At 48.6% G+C, this 17,024-nt stretch overlaps 1 protein-coding gene across 7 annotated transcripts in view; it reads right to left on the reverse strand.

The window, feature by feature from the left end:
- Positions 1-17,024, reverse strand: part of GRIN2B (glutamate ionotropic receptor NMDA type subunit 2B) — a 285,857-nt gene that overhangs the window by 244,173 nt on the left and 24,660 nt on the right. For 4 of the 7 annotated variants that reach the window (XM_082239983.1, XM_082239984.1, XM_082239985.1 and 1 more), the window contains exon 4: positions 12,333-12,832. The gene's annotated coding sequence lies outside the window, so the exon portion shown is untranslated. The other 3 variants (XM_082239987.1, XM_082239988.1, XM_082239989.1) reach the window with 3 other exon arrangements.

Genomic DNA, 17,024 nt, shown 5'->3' on the forward strand with positions numbered 1-17,024 from the left:
AAAGAAGCTTGGGAACTCTAGTTTGTTAAGGGTGGTAGGAATTGTACCTTGGGGGGACAGTTCCCAGGATTATTTGGGGCAAGCCATCAGCTTTAAATATATGGTGTGTGGACAGTCAATATCTTATGTAATTGTTCCACTGTCTGCCTGTATCTTGATAAAATGTGTGTGTTGTTCAGTATCATAGTGCAGAACTGCACTGGTGACATTGTATTTCACTAATAAAGATCAAGTAGGTGACAGTTATTCAAGCATTTATTAGATAATTGTTTATCAACCTCAGCCCCCATCTGAAAAGTGCAAGTAGGGTTCTTGTAAGTCCCCACCCCATTCTGCGATATCAACAGTGGACTACATTACAAGGCTGTCATAGTATCTCTATTATTAAAAGTGGATCATATTAAAATAGATTACATTACAAGGTTCACATAAACCCATCAGTCTTGTATTTACCCCATCCCCACCACCCCCATCATGCAGTATGGGGATGTTAAACTACCCCATAATTCAAGGTTGCCATAAGCTCATAGCTCGGCATCAGCCCCTCACTCCTCATAACGTGGTATCTCTTTCTCATTCGCTGCCTCTCTGTTATATGAGAACATTAATATTAGTTTCCTTCTTCCCTCCTAGTATAGCATTTACAGAGCAATTTTGATTGGGGCAGGGGTGGAATCTTCATCACATTTTCCCCACACAGGACCTGAGTTTGGAAAAATCATTAACTTCTGTTTTTGCTTATTCTATATATAGGCAGTAAGGGGGGGGCACTCTGCTGCCAAATCACTGCAACACGATCCTAAGAAAAACCTACCACATTTACCCTTCTAACAAAAGAAATCTATGCCATCAAAAATAACTAGGAATTTCAGTTTTCATAGAAAGAAACTGTCAGTCAAGAACTTCCTTGTGTTTATGCTTTTCATTCCTAGTAAGCATTAAGCGGTACTCCTCTTAATGCTTACTACAGAAATAAATATTAACATGTTTACTTTATACAAACTGTAGGTAGAAAAGATCAGAAATTGAGCTGCTATATAGAACCAGGGTGTTTCTCACTGTGCACCCTAATCCCATAAATTTTATTGCCATTGTACTTAGGAAAACAGCTGAACAGTCTTACATATATAGATAGGTAGCCGTGTTGGTCTGCCATAGTCAAAATAAAAAAATTTCTTCCAGTAGCACCTTAAAGACCAACTAAGTTAGTTCTTGGTATGAGCTTTCGTGTGCATGCACACTTCTTCAGATAATATCAGATAGTATCTGAAGAAGTGTGCATGCACACGAAAGCTCATACCAAGAACTAACTTAGTTGGTCTTTAAGGTGCTACTGGAAGAAAATTTTTTTATTTAGTCTTACATATGTTTGCATTGTTGTGTGCACATGTTTACTTGAAAGTAAGTCTCACTTGTGAGTTCATTAGGATCTACTCCCAATGTAAACATGCACAGGTTTGCATCCTTAGTTGCATAGGTTGGAGTCAGATTTCTCTTTCAAATCACAGCCTCCTCTCCTTTATTTGAGAGAAAAGTAGTTAAAATGGCCATTTGTGCACTGTAGCAAGTCTTCCTCAGACTGAGCCAGTTGAGTTGGCACTTTCCCTGAAATAGTTACTTGTGGAAATGGAGATAAGATTTACCTTTCTTCCATAGTCCATGAACATTTCCTAATGAAGTCTGCGTTGCAGACAAATGATCAGAGCAAACTGTTTCCTGTTTGTTTTTAATACAATGCTGGAGAGCTGCTTACAAGAGGTCCATTGTTACAAAAACAGAAAATATAGAATAATCAGAAGGAATATTTGAGCAAATATTAATTATGAAACACAGGGTTTCCATACAAGAAACTGCCCGTATCTGTAGCAACTTTCTGCATAGGATATCTAGGAAATAGATTGTAACAAGCTAATGGATGGTACCAAACTGTTTTTAAGTAGAGGGAAACATTAAAAATATTTAACAGCTTTTACTGACACTCCTAACAGCCATTGTGTGTGTATGTATATATATCTCTCTCAACACACAGAGGAAATCAAAATAATCCTCTATGGCACATTGGAGTTGGAGATTGTGACTTGCCCCAAACCACCTAATGTAAACAATATTGTATCTGTTGTACCTGAAGACTAAGAATTATGGCAGGGTGTTTGTTTGTTTTTAAAGGTTTTACATAAGCATGTGCAACCACAAGAAAATATTAATGCAGAAGCCAGGATAATGTATTTCCCAGTGCAGGTGATGCCCTTCAAAGATAATCATTTAGGCCGCAATAACATTTGCCACCCTCATAAAACCTAATGTGGGTTGTTGTTGTTTTCATTTCCCAACAATTATTGCAGGAGGTTGGACTAGGTGACCCTGGTGGTCCCTCCCAACTCTATAATTCTATAATTCTGTTTCATTTATTATTGGTCACAATGGAGCTTCATACACACATTTTTTTTATACAGCTATTCCACAAGTTACATGAAATCACTTATTAAAATTTAATACGTTTTGGGAGAAAGTAGTTTATTATATAAATATGACTGTGTGGGGTAAAAATACATTTTTCAGAGGAAAATATTTTGAACTACATGCCTACTATATAGAATTTGACAACTGGAAAATGCAAATGGATTCTTCGTGCCCTTACTATGGCCAAAAGACTACTGGTGCACTGAATGGGTAAGTGTACAACTCCATTTAATCAATGAATTGAAGATATGACTACACTTGCAACTTATGAAGGGATTGCTTATAGACGTAGACTTTGCATGGACAAGTATAGTGACATCTGGAATGCATTTATACAAAATATAGTGGGATATATATATGGATAATAATAATATGTATACTTTAGATAATAATATATGGAATTGTAATTGTTAGATTTTATAATGTTGTAGTATACCTGTTCTTTATTTTTATTTAGTTCAATTAAAAAAAAACAAGTTATAGGAAATCACAACCAGGCCTGGATTCTTGAAATGGTAGCTCTAAGCCAGGGGCAAGGGCGTCTGGTCCTTCCGATGCTGCTGGACTACAGCTCACATCATCCCTGAACACTGGTGATGCCAGCTGGGCCTGATGGGAGTTGGAATCCAACAACATCCGGATACTCACAGGCTCCCTATCCCTGAATGAAGCAAAAATAAAAGAAATGAATTGTGAGTCAGAGAACATAAAATTAGTTCCACTGACATTGCTATTGGCTTTTTCCTTTTAGGTCAGGAATCCCCTGTCTTTTTTTTAATTTTATTTCACCTGTTACAGCATCCATTGTTAACCTGATAGCTTGTTAAGGTCAGGAGAAGCAGCTGTTACTGCATCAATAGAAAACAATAAAAAGAGATGATGATGATGATGATGATTTATCTATACCCCACCCATCTGGCTGGGATGACTTCCTGATACCTGGAAATCTTTCTCCAGATTTTGAAATGTGATGCTATCAGAGTTTAGGATAACACCCTGCATATAGTGTATGGGGTAGAGAAATGGTTTGGAGACAGGTTAAAATTAGTTTAAACAGGAGAAAAAAGAGTTTTTAAGAGCTGTGAGTTAACTTGGGTGAAAGAGCTCTCTCTGGAAATGTGATGTACAGATATTGGGAGCTGACTGCTGCTTTTAGGAGTTGGCCTGGTTCCAATAGCTTCTGCTTGTAAGTAAAAACAAACAAAGAATTTTCATCCAAGGGAAACAAAACTCTATCGTATTTCCTGAGATGATGTGACTAGCATGTGCATCATTCCTAAACATGCATGGTTACAACTGACCATTTCGTATGTTTTCTGGAAATCTGTTGTGTTTTCCTTTATTAACTACATGGGCTAGCATAATTTAAAATCTATCCTTAAACTTGACTTTGATACCAATCTGTCCTGCACTTCCCAAAAGACAAGCAGAAACATAAAACATTCACGCCATTAATTGTACTACAAATTGAATACGTACAAATTTTATAAGGCTTTGCTTTAAAAGCACAAGCTGTTATAGGGCAGTGATGGACTCAACATGATCCACTGCTTCTAATTGTCTTGACTGGACCAAAAATGCCAGAAGATTTTTCCTCTAACAATTAAAACAAAAGGATGTGTATGCATTCCCCATATCCTGAGTTGCTTGTTAGTGCTGCAGGAGTGAAGGGGGTGTCACTGGATATTTTCCCAAACTTATTGCTTCCCTAGTAACAAGTCATGTGCTCTCCATCCCTCCTCCACCAAGGGTCAAAAAACAAGAGTTTGTGCCAACTCCTGTCTAAGAAGGATTGTACTTCAGGGCCGCCCACAATACAACTTCTAACAAGTACTGCCATGCATGCGCATGGCAGGTTGAGTATGCAGGTTGAGCATGCACATTGTGCAGGTTGCGTATGTGCAACCAACCCAGGGCAGCTTGCATCAGATATGCAATGGCTTCCACAAATCAGTGCTGCTGCAGAGAGTCGTGAGGACTCCTGCTATAAAGTAAAAGGAAAGGGAAATGAAGAAAAGCTTGCAAGAAAGTAAAATCTCACAGTTCAGCATGGACCGAAGAGTGCTGTTATTTCCTCATCAATGAAGTCCTGATCATGAAGACAGCCAACCCTCTGCCTGGTCTCTTGAGTCCACGATCATCCCAGGGAGCAAGCAAGCAGCTCCGACAGCAGACTCCCCTGAACTTCACTGTTCCAGTGACTGAAGAAGCCTCTGCTCATATTCACAGCCTGCTAGCAGGTGGAGCCGTTTGCCTGGGCTGCGGCCAGCTCACTCGGTCTCACTGAGCAGAGGCGGATTAGCCGGCAGCCGCTTTCCTCTTTATAGAGGCGATAAAGAAATGAAGCAATCCGGACAAAGGCACGAGAGGGGAACTGGTCCGCTCAGGTTGCTGACAGCGTTTTTCCCCGGCTGCTAGATGGGCAGGAGTCTGATGCGAGGGCGGAGGTGAAATGCCCAGGACAGGCAGCTCTGGATATGGGAAAGGAGTGGGGTGGGGTGGGAAGGCAGAAGCCGGGGGTGCAGATTTGGACAGCTGAGGCAGGCCGCATACGTGCCTTATTATTTCAGATTAATGAATCCAGTCTAAGGGATCACTGCCCTCGTCCCCTACTCACAAGTCACAGGGATTCGAATTACTGCCATCCCCGTGTATAACATGAAATCAAATTCTGTTAATATTTTCTGCTACTATTTAGCCATCTCTCAAACGGGGGAGATTGTGTTTTAACTAATCAGCGTTAGTCCTTAAGGCGCTATAGGGTGTTTTGTTGCTTTTAATCAGCATTAAATGTGTATAAGAGGGAGAGGGGCGTGGGAGTGGTAAGTGTGCACAGAAGGGTGTGTGTGCGAGAGAGAGAAGAGTACTGAGGAAGCGCTTTGGGAAGGCGACGCGGGTGCGCTGCTACCGCCTTGCGATCCCCGGGAGGTATGGCAGTCGGTGGCGCAGCACGCGCTGCAGGGAGCGGACTCTGGGCAGGCCCTGAAGGAGCCGGGAAAGGACAGGCGTGGAAGGAAACGAGTCCTGATTAATCACCCTCCCCTTCTTCTGAATAAATGTGAAGGTATGATTAAGATACTGTTGGCAGGTAAGGCACGGCTAGAATCCATACAGGAAAAAGAAACGTGGAGTTGGCGGACCTTACGAAGTGGAAACGCGCGCGCGGAAGACAATGGCGTGAGGGGACGAAACCCAAGAGCGGGGTGGCGAAGAAGCCCCTCGGGGAGACGCTGGTCGTCGCCACAGGAAGGCCTGGCACTGCGCACGTGCCCAGCCGCAACAGCGCTGCCCTACTGCGGCTGACACGCGCCTGCGCGCGCGCTCTCCCGCTCGGCACGTGCCTCCAGCGGCAACAGGCGGGGCGAGCAGAGGGGCGCAGAGCGCGCGCAGGCTCGGCCCGGGGCTCGTGGCGGGTCGCGCACGCCTGCTCTCTGGCCGGGCCTGGACGAAAGGGGTTGGGCGAGGCCAGGTTTGCCAGGACAGACATTTATCGCCTTGGGGTAGACGGGGAGAGAGGAACGGGAGCCACGGCAAAGAGGCCTCGCTTGGTCCGCCTCGTCTGGGAAAGGAAAAGCCAGCCTCCTGGGCGAGAGGGGAGCCGTGCGTGGGCGCCAGCCCGCAAAAGGCGCCCGCTGTGTGGCTTGGGGGGTCTCTTCGGGGTATTTATACGCGTGCGCTGCCTCCAAGGAGTATCCAGCTGCAATCCTATATGCACAATTGCCCGGGAGGAAGTTCTCCTGAACTCGGTGGCCCAGACTTCGGAGCAGGCGCGTTGAGGAAAGCACGCACTGCAGTGGCCAAGGCTGTCTCGCCAGCTTCCTCGCTAGGATGCGAAGAAGTTTCACACGGAGCCCATCAGCTACAGAACCACCATGTCCCAAGGAGGGACAGGGATGTAAGACGGGGCATGGAATGCAGGTCATCGTACCCGACAAGTTGTGTGTGAGAGAGACAGAGAGAGAGAGAATATAAGCTCTACATGCTGGTTATCTCTGTCAGAAAATGTTGATATGTGAAGTGGACCTTACAACTCCATAGCTAAATGAGAATTTTTGATACACAGTAGTTCCCAGTGTATATATATATTGATATTAGTTGTGGGGAGTAGAGTCCCCTAAAAGTCCTGGGTACCAACAATTTCGTAAGTTAGTAAATGTAGATTACTAAATGCTTGAAGTCTTCACCCAGGTGTGAGACAGTTTAGCAGTGTGGAAATGCAGGCTGAATCAGTTTCCTAGCCAGGGGAGAAGAACCATAATGCAGTAAAAGGAAGGCAATGGGCGACTGACCCAGTTACCCTATGCTGAAGCAGAAGAGTATGAGCCCCTCCTCCCGTGAGGGGATGGGGCACAGATACAATGGCCAAGTTTAGGATTTCAGTGTCTGATGCTGTAAGCTGGGAGGGGGAGTTCCAAGTGCACAGTGATGGTAGACTGAAGGGGAAATTGTAGTCTTTTTAAAAAAATAATAAAAAGAGGCCTTTTAAAATTTGAAAAGCCAGGCAGGAGGAGAACTTTGAGCAGGCTGGCAGAGGCAAGCTGGAAGAGATACACAGAGGTGGTGCTTTGGGTGCCTTTTAATCCAATGCGGTGCTCCTGCAGGAAGCAAGCCCCTCCTGAGGTGTGAATGCTGGAAACTCCTTCAGTAGTAGACTCAGGTGTAAATAAACCATATTTCATAAATACACTACAGCCTCCGTTCTGCCTCCTTTCCGAAGGAAACACAAACCCCGGTTAAGTGCCAGGACCCCTGAAATCTTGTGCACCGCTCAGGAAAGACTGGGTTGGCCGGTAAAAATATATACACACTCTGACTGCACCTACATAAACTAAAATGTATGTGTGTCAGCATCACATATTTTAATTTGAACATTATTTTAATGGTTCTTTCTTTCATTATGGGAAAATATGGAGGTAATTGCTGTGATTTTTAGCGTTGCAGTTAAAAGGTCTTCCAGGGAAGCAGATGCAACAATAGTCACTATTTTCCTATTTTTCTTTTAATTTCTGTGCACTTTTTAGATTGGTGCGATCTATGTGTGGTTTTTTGTGTGATACTGTTTGTGATATGCATTGCTGTACTAATCCTGCAGCACAGAACTCTGCATGTTCACATGCAAATAAATCCTAGAGTCCAATAGGGATTGCTACCAAGCGTGCAGAGGATTGCAGCCCTGATTTCTAAAATGAGAGCTACTACAGCTCAAACTTCCCTGAAAGACACATCCATTTGGTTGGAAGCCTTATCTCTACTCCAGGTTATCTGGGGCTTCTGTCTGAAGACCACTTCACGGATGGGATTTTTCTGATATAGAAATAATCTGCATCTACTGAAAAAAATGTGTAGACTCAAAGAATTCACAAGTATCTATTTTTCAGTTTTTGGAAGCTTGCAACATGTCGAAACATGGCAAACTAAACAAGTAGTTTATACAATATGTATAAATGGGTGCCAGAGATTGTGTGGTTGTTACTACATTGAGATCTCTGCATAGAAAAAATGTCCTGTAACAACTTCCAGTAATCACTGTAAAAATGCTGCAGATTCAAAGGCAATTACGTCACATATTTCAAACCTGGCCTTGGCATTAAATAGCTATTATATTTACATATAGTCACTTCAGGAATTAATCATCTTCACCTATGACTGCATGGATCAGTGTACATTTCTTTTTGTGTCTTCTTCTGTCAGTATGCAAGAGTGGATAATGTTGCATGATGTGTATTCCATATTTTCATCTACCTATCATGGTTGGTATGTTCTTTATCTATGTGGTGAATATGTCCCAGGAATAATGTGTGTGTATACATCTGAATGTATGTGTATCACATTGTGTTTGTTTATTCTACATAACATCTGAAGTTTATGCCTATCAATATGTGTATGCTGTGAATGAACAGGTAATTATGCTGTCATTTTTAATGCAGTCACAGCCAACTATAGGGTCACACCTCCCACCTTGACCTTTCACAGATATCTGCCACTCCTTTGCCACTGCTTTACCATTCACTTCCTAATCTGCCTGCCCATTTTCTGTCACCAGTCAGACTTTGTACAAGTTAGTTCGTAATTTTACTGCAGTCCTAACCCCATCTGTTTTCTCTAACATGTTTCAATGGCATCCAACTTGGGCTGCTTTAACAGGGAAGTAGACAAATTCATGGAGGATTAGGCTATCAGTGGCTATCAGTCCCAATAATGGCATTCATAGTTCAGGTATCAGCCTCTGTATGCCTGTGAATGCAAACTTTGGGGGATCATGAGTGGGACAGTGAAGTTGCAGTAATGTCCTGCTTGTGGGATTAGCATAGGCACCTGATTGGCCACTGTGGGAATACACTTTTGGACAAGCTTGGACTTTAGTCTGATTCAGCAGAGCTCTTACGTTTTGAAGCCTCTTTGAAGTTCACCAACCCACATACCAAATTAACAGCAGGCATCTAATGAATTGGAATGGGAAGAGAACAAAGGTCCAGATTATTAACCAGATTATTCCAGATCCAAGGATAGAAGTGGCTTTGTATGCTTTTCCCACATAGCCAAGTTGCCCAAGCTATTCAGGAACCATACTGTGATTTGAGAGGCCTACATTTTGTTGGATGTATTCTGTTGTTGGTTGATTGTACTACTTGTACACTGATTCAAGCAAGAGAAGTAGCAAATAGTGGTGGCATGAAGTAGAATAGATTAAAGAGGTGGCTGAAAATACATTTAATCAATGTTTGAGGAAAACTGAAGTCAAACTGTGCACCTGAGTACAGAAGACCTGGAGCTGCTGCTCCCCTTTCCTTGCTTTCATCCATCCCTATGTTTGGACTGCTTTGGAACTGGAGAATTTAGAGGCTAATGGCATTTTCACAAATGAGGCTCTGGATGCCTTTCAATCGGATTCCTTCCAATGCATCATTTGTGAGCATTATTAAAGCAAAGCAGGAGAGAATCCTAGTGAGTGACATTAGCTCTCATGATGCACAATTTGCATTTCAGCCTTCCTATCCTATTTGCCTGAATAGGTGATTGCTACTGATGGAGAGGAAAGGCCAGTTTTAAAACTGTGTGTCCATTCCAGTTTGTGAAGATGTGGGGAAAGCTGCATTAAGTGTCCTATGACCACTGGCAACCTGCATTCTAATCACATATAGGGATATTTTCACACGTGAAGCTTAAATAAGTTTGCATTGAATCTAAAACTCAGACCTTGGTAAGAATGTGCATCCAGTTTCCTTTCTGCGTTCTAAACTTCTCACGCCACATTCACTTCCTATGACACAAATAATAGGAGAGAGCTCCAAACTATATTTTAAGCGCCTCATCGAAACGTCTACAATTCGTGCATTGGAATGAGGAGCGAAACGCAACCGAGAATCACTGGAGAACCGAAGGTGCAGCTCAGGTGCATCCAGGAAAGTTCTCCGCAAGGCAAGCGCATCGCTCGAGGCCACCCATCCGCCGCCAGGCGCGGCGGCCACTGCGCGGGATCTCCGCAGCGCTGCCCAGCCCCGCCTGCCTGCCCCATGCGCGGCCTGCATGCCCTCCAGCAAAAGACGAAAAGCGTCCGATCCTTCCCGGGGCGTGCTGCGCTCTCATGTCCGCGCCCTGCGCTCCGCAGCGATCCTAAGGAAGGGATCTCTCCGGAGTCGAGGTGCCCTCGGCGAAGGGGGCGTGGGAAAGGCAATCCCGCCAAGCGCTCGGCAGTCCGCTCCGTCCCGCCAGCCTCGAACGCTTCTTGGCGGGAAAGCCCGAAGGGCGGGACGAGGGCACGGGTCCAACCCCGGTCCCCTGGCGCCGAAGCAGTGCCGCAAGGCAGGGGAGGAGGGAAGGAGGCGCCCGGCAGCAGCAGCAGCAGCCCCGCGAGCAGCCCGCACACCTGCCGGAGCGGAGGGAGGGAGCCCCGCCCCTTCCGAGGCAGCCAGCCACGCCCCCTCTGCCCCGGCACGCGGGCCCCGCCCCTCGCGCACACGCCCGCCCGCGCTCACTCCCCGCGCAGGTAAACTTTAGACTCCCACTCGCGGCGAGGGGGACGCAGGCCGATGTCACCGAGATCCTGAGCTATATATAGACGCGCCAGGCAAACGTGGCGGGAGGGGGATCCTCCCTCGCCCCCGCCCGCCCCTCCCTCCCCCGCCACCAAGGGTCGGGCGCGGAGCCGGGGACGGGAGAAGAGCGCCAGAGGAGCCGCGCTCCGTCTCCTGGCCCCGCCGCCCGTCTGCCCAACGGGGACCGAGGAGGAGGAGGAGGAAGGAGCCTCCGCTCCCCTCGGGGGCGCCAAGAGGCGCGGCAGCCTCCGCCGCCCGCCTCACCCCCGCGCGGTCCTTCGCCACCCGTCCCGCCCCAAGGCAGCCCGAGGGGGTGTGGTAGGCGCGGACGGAGCCAGCCCACCGGGCCCAGCGCCGTCCGTTGCTGCACGCGGCAGCCGCGATTCCCCGCCTAGGAATGCGAGCAGCCTCTCGCGGCTGCGGGGAAGGTGGGCAGCGCGGGGAGGCCGGCGGGGGCGGCGGGCAGGGAGCCCGAGGGAGCCCCTCTGGGGGGCGAGCCAGAGGGGCCTGGAAGGTGGCCATAGAAAAAGCCCCTCGGAGCCGCTGGGGCGGGGTGGAAGGAGGCATAGGGGCCCGGGGAGGCGGGGGCCCAGCACCGGTCCGGAGGGGCAACCGAAGCGCAGGAGAGGGCAGCCCCCTCGGATGAATGGCGACTCCAATTCACGCCCTGGCTGGCGTTTCTCCTCCGGCAGCAACAGCAGCGCCTCGCCATCCACACCCACTCGCGAGAGAGCCCGTCCTCCTTTGTCTTGCCACCATCTTACGGAAAACGAGCACGTCCAATTTCTCTCGTGCCTACACTGGGGGGGATGTGTGTCGCGTAGGCACCGCCGAGCAGCCAGAGAGCCATTTTGCATCTAGCGAGGAGCAGCTCGCTCGCGAGCGCGTGTGTGAAGTGGGTGGGTGGGTGGGTGGGGGGAGAGAAAGAAAGAGAGGCTGCGTGGCTCGATCAGAGAGGAGGGGGGGAAGAAGACGGAGACCTCGGGGATGAAAACCACCAGCCAGAAATGCAAACCCGAAGCAGCTTCCAATAAATAAATAAGGCCACCCAAGCATGCAGTGGGTTTTTGCAGCCGATCTCCTGGCGGGCTTGGACGTGGAGCAGCCCTCCTGCACCTGCCCACTCCCTGGGCCGGTGCCTGCTCCTGCCCCTTCTCTTGAGGGCAAGCCCCCTGGCGGCCAGTGGCCAGCAGCCTGTCCCGGGAGAAGCCGCCTCGCTGCATCAGGCCTCCCCCCCCCGCGCTCCGGGGCCTGCTGCCGCCGCTGCTGCTGCCACCGCTGCCTGCCACGCTCCAGCCAGACTGAATGCACCATCTTGCCAGCCCACTACCATGTTGCACACTTCGATTGGCCGCCGGAGGAGGGCGAGGAGGCGGCTGCCAAGGCCAGGGGACTCGGGCATGCAGGGGGAGAGGCAAGTCCATCTTGATCCTGTCCTAGACACCTGCCTCCTGCCCCACCCCCCCACCCCCCTTTGCAAGCGCCAGAGGAGCCGCGACACCGTCGTGACAGGCGGGAAGCTGCCGGGGGGGGGGTGGCGGCGGCTTGCCTCCTTTTGCTCCATCTCATCTGAGGAGCCAAGCGAAGGAGAAATCAACATGTCTGCACTGCTCCCCATCTTAAAATTGTACCTGCTCTCCGAACAGCATGGCTGGCTCTTTTGTGAGCTTGAGCTACTGCTGCTGTGCGGGTGGTTCGTGCCATTCGTACAAATGAGCCCCTAAACATGAGTTGCTACTTTTCCATGGCAGATTTTCCCTTCCCCACCCCCGCCACCCCCTCTTCACCTTTCCTGCAAAGAAAGAGAGAGGCGAAGTCCTTTTCCCCCCCTCCTACCTTGGTTTGTAGAAGCAGAACCTCTAGGCGGACAGATTAAGGGAGTGAGCATGTTGGGAGTATCCAGTATCCTCTTCTTGCTTGCATATCCACATAAGAAGAATGAGGTTTGGGGAGCAAATGGGGAGGGGGCGATGCAATATGTTTCTAATTGGAGGGGGAGAAAAATCTTTTTCTTGCAAGAAGGCTCGGCTTTGGCAATCTTTGTGTCTTGAAGCGGTGCAAATGTAAAACGAGGTTGAGAGAGGGAGGGAGGGAGAGATCGGCTTCGAAGATGAATCAGACCGTGTGGAGAGGAGGGTCATAAAATGCAGGATCCATAGAGATCATTTAAAAAAAAAAAACACCAAATCGTGATGGTTCTTCTAAGGATGCAGATAATACAATAGAATATATAAATATATATTCCTGTGAGCCCTAGTAGAAGGGGCTGGCTCTGGCTGTCGCGGATGTCGGTGCTGGTCCTCTGAGAAGCATGGTTATTCCCCAGGCGTCCCCTCCTGAAAAGGAAAAAAGGGGGAGAGGGTCGGTATTGAGCTGGCTGCGAGAAAGACCGAATCGCTCCCGTAGCGAGGCACTAGCACGTTTCCAAGAATGGCAAGGAAAACGCATTTCCCCACATCAGCCCCCACTAAAGGAATGGCCAACAGCTGGCACGGCTCTATAAATATTTCAGAGATGCTCTAGCTGTGCCGTTGCTGGGACGGGCACCGAGGCGAACTGGAGAAACGGGCGAGCGAGAAACCACCGAGAGAAGGAACCCCGTAACGCGCGCGCACACACACACACACACACACACACACACGTACACACGAGCGCGTGCGCACGACAGCCAGCCCCCCACTCGCGAGGAACATTTCGCTGGCGAGCAAGTGCCGTTCCCAACCCCATCTGCATTGCTGCTGACATGTCGGCGGTCGCTTCCCCACCCCCCACCCCTCCTCCTCAACCCACCGCCACCCCCAACCCCCCGGGAATGAATGGATGAAGGAATGAATGAATGGGAGGCGGGCGGGCGGGCGGGCGGGCGGGCGGGGGTCTCCGGGCTGAGCAGCGAGGCTGCATTTGGCTGCTCTGGAAAGGTGGCGGGGAGATGCACACGCGCCGCTGGCGGGCACGCGGGGCTGCTGCCCATCGCCCATCACCTGCAACGTGTGTCCACGGGAGCAATGGCAGCAGCATCTCCGGCAGCCCCTTCCCCGCCGTCCATCGGTTACCTGTTAGCTAGGCGTTGTTGCATGCAGGGGAGGCGGATCGAGACCCGGGCTGCTTAGGGCACGGTCTTCCCAATCCCAGCTGAAAAAGCAACGAGACCGCCAACGAGCCATCGTGTGCTAGAGGAGAAGAGCCCATTACGTACCGGCAAGAGCCTCTTCCCACGAGCAACAACTGGCAAGTCCACTGGGGAGCTGCCTGGGCTGGGGTGGGTGTGTGGTTTTCTTTTTCCTTCCCCCCACTCACTCACTCCCTCTCTCTCTCTCCTCCTTTTGGGGAGGGGGGCAGAGGGCCAGTGCAGATGGACCACGCTCGGGTCCGCGCAGCTCACACGCGGGGTCTTCTCGGAACGGGCGAGCGATCGCTGCTCAGCGCAATCCGGAAGAGATGCCCGCGCGCATCGTCCTCCTCTGCAATCATAAATAACAGGAAAAATTAATCCCACGGAATTCCTCGGAGGTGTTGCTGGTGGTGAAAGGAAAGGAAGGTGAAAACTATGGCGAGAGAGAGAGAGAGAGAGAGGAGGAGGTGGGTGGGAGGAACCAAGGAGCCACGTCTCACGTAAGGTGGACCCTCTGGGGCGCAAGGCAAAACGCTCCTGGGGACCCAAGGGGGGAGGTCGGGGCGGTGGGCCGGGGAGGGTCACTCTCCCAGGCGCCCGCCTACGAAGTCTCCAGCATTCACACGCATCCACGCCATGAATCTGGTTCTGTACAAGTGTGTGCGCGTGTGTGCGCGCGCGCGCCCGCGTTCAGCCTCGAAATGGAGGCGGAGGAGGCATTTCTTCTTCTGGGCCTGGCTTCCTCGCCTCGCTTGCTGAGCCACTGGCTGAGACAGCTGCCAACGTCACGTAGCCCGAGGGCAGAAGCGCCGGCTTCGCCCAGCCTCTCAGCGCCTCCTACTGGCGACAGCGGAGAATCGCGAGCGGCGCCCGCGAGCGGGATTGGGGGGCAATCGGTGACCCCGGCCAGGCTGGGCCTCCGCTCGCCATCCCGGAGAAAACTCCCCTTCTCGAGAGCTTCTCAGGATGTTGGCGAGGAAAGAGCCTCACTGAGGTTTTCCTTCTTGCCTTCCTTCCCCGCGGGGCTTGCTGCTGGTGGAGCTTCCCTAGCTCCGATCCCGAGATCGGTGAAGAAAGGCAGGCGGTGGGGAGGCCAGCAGGAGACCCACGCGGCTATTCTGCAATTAAGGCCGGCACATTCATGGCCACACTCAAATTTAAGTAGCCAAGTGGTGGGAAGAAAGCTGAAAAGACGAGTCAGGCTCCTTCCCCACACGAGGTTCCGCTCTCCCCAAATGAAACAGAGCAGTAGCATTTAGGCAGTAGCATTTAGCTCTGGATCTGAGCATCCTCACACCTGTGGAAAACTTCTTCCCACACCTCTGGATTGTATTATTACCATTATTTATTAAGTTTGTATACCACCCTTCATCTGCAGGTCTCAAGGCGGTTCATGAAATATAACAAGATGAAAACAAGAAATCGATGTAGACCATATTAGTTAAACAAAAGTAACTGCCATCCCTTCATAGTCTGTAGGGCTGCACACTCAAAATCACTGACTATATAGGAATTCCACCTTCATCCATAATACGCACTCAAAAGGTGCAGAAAGTTCACCTACCTACAAGTTTCTAATCAGCATAACTGGGTGCCTGTGACTATGGGGTGGGTTCACACAGACCCCTGACATTTCCAGTACACACAAACACACACCTCAGTGCTACACACTGTTCTCAGTAGATTTAGACACACCGAGCTCTGTACAGGATTGAGCCCCCCAAGATCGCAAGTGCTTCCCCCACATATAGAACATGTTTTGTGACCCCAGGTCTACACACGGGTATCATCCATATGCTCACCTTATTTCTTTCTTTCTTTTTCTTTTTTTCTTTCTTTCTTGTTTGTACCACCCCTCATCCAAAGATCAAAGGACAGTTAACAACATAAAAATACAAAATGTTAACACAAAATACATAACAAAACGAGAACAACCCAATAAACCCCACTCCCACAAACACATTTAAAAGGCCGTAGAATGTTTAATCTGCCAAAGTTCTGGTGACAGAGAAACCTTTTCACTTGGTGCCTGTTCCACCATGTCACATGTTACACCAGTGCAATCACACGTGTCAGGCACTTCGCATTTGTGTGCGCATGAAGTCAGAGACCAAAAGCCATCAGTTATGAAGGAGGGGTGGGTGGCCAAAAGGGTCAACTTCCAATTGGAGAGGATCTTGAATGGTTCACTCAGTTTGCAAGTTAATAGAAAACTATTTAGCACCAGGCCAGGACTCCACATGAGTTAGGCAAGGCAACAAAGCAGCACCTTCCTTGTCCTAGCAGACAAAAGCCTTTCTAAGAGGGCAAGGGGTTTAGGCTTGATTCTGGTTTTGCTCATTTCAGTTTTCAAGATCTCTGTTATGGTAATATTTTTTCTTCCAGAAACTAAGAAGGTGATGGGACATTTCCAAGGAATTCTGCTACAAGGAACAGACAGACACCAGGAATGGCAACTCAGCCCCACGACTGTGGCTGTCTGGGGCCGTGGGTGCCATGCAGGGTGCCCTGGCACTGAAATTTGTGGGTGCCCGGCCCCTTCATGGGGAATTTGTTTTCAATTTTTTAAAATTGATTTTCCAAAAATTTTAAAACAAACAAACAAACATAAATCTTATCTATACTTAATCCAATCTTCATAACATTATTAGGTAACTTCCTCTAATTCCCCTGGCTGAATTTCTGTGTATATCATTGTAACAGTTTTCCAAAACTAATTTCTCATAAAATTAACTTAATCAGTTAACATCATTCTTTCTTTTCATTTTGACTTTAAACATTTTATTCTCTACCATCACGTATTTAAATCATAAACCTATCTAGTATTTGCAAGTATCCCCAGTTAAGTTATCTTAGCATATTTAACTAACTAGTCTTTAAATTTCATCCATTCCTTCTGGTCCTCCTTCTCCTTCTGGTCGCGGACTCTTCCGGTCAGGTCGGCTAGCTCCGAAAAGTCCATCATCTTCATCTGCCATTCCTCCACTGTTGGGACTTCTTGTGTTTTCCGGTTCTTAGCTAACAAAATTCTAGCTGCAGTTGTGGCATACAAAAACAATCTTGCATCTTTCTTGGGCAATTCCAAGTTTATTATTCCAAGAAGAAAGGCCTCTGGTTTCTTAATAAATGTATATTTCAACATTTTTTTCAATTCTTTATAAATCTTCTCCCAGAAGTCTTTCACCTTGGGGCAGGTCTACCACATATGATAAAAGGTACCTTCTTTTTCTTTACATTTCCAGCATAGATCACCACTATTATGATATATCTTTGCTAATTTTACAGGAGTTAAGTACCATCTACAGTGGTACCTTGGGTTACATACGATTCAGGTTACATATGCTTCAGGTTACATACGCTTCAGGTTACAGATTCCGCTAACCCAGAAATAGTACCTCGGGTTAAGAACTTTGCTT

The sequence above is a fragment of the Podarcis vaucheri genome, assembly GCF_965113315.1.
Source record: "Podarcis vaucheri genome assembly, chromosome: 10".
Classification (NCBI taxonomy): Eukaryota; Metazoa; Chordata; class Lepidosauria; order Squamata; family Lacertidae; genus Podarcis; species Podarcis vaucheri.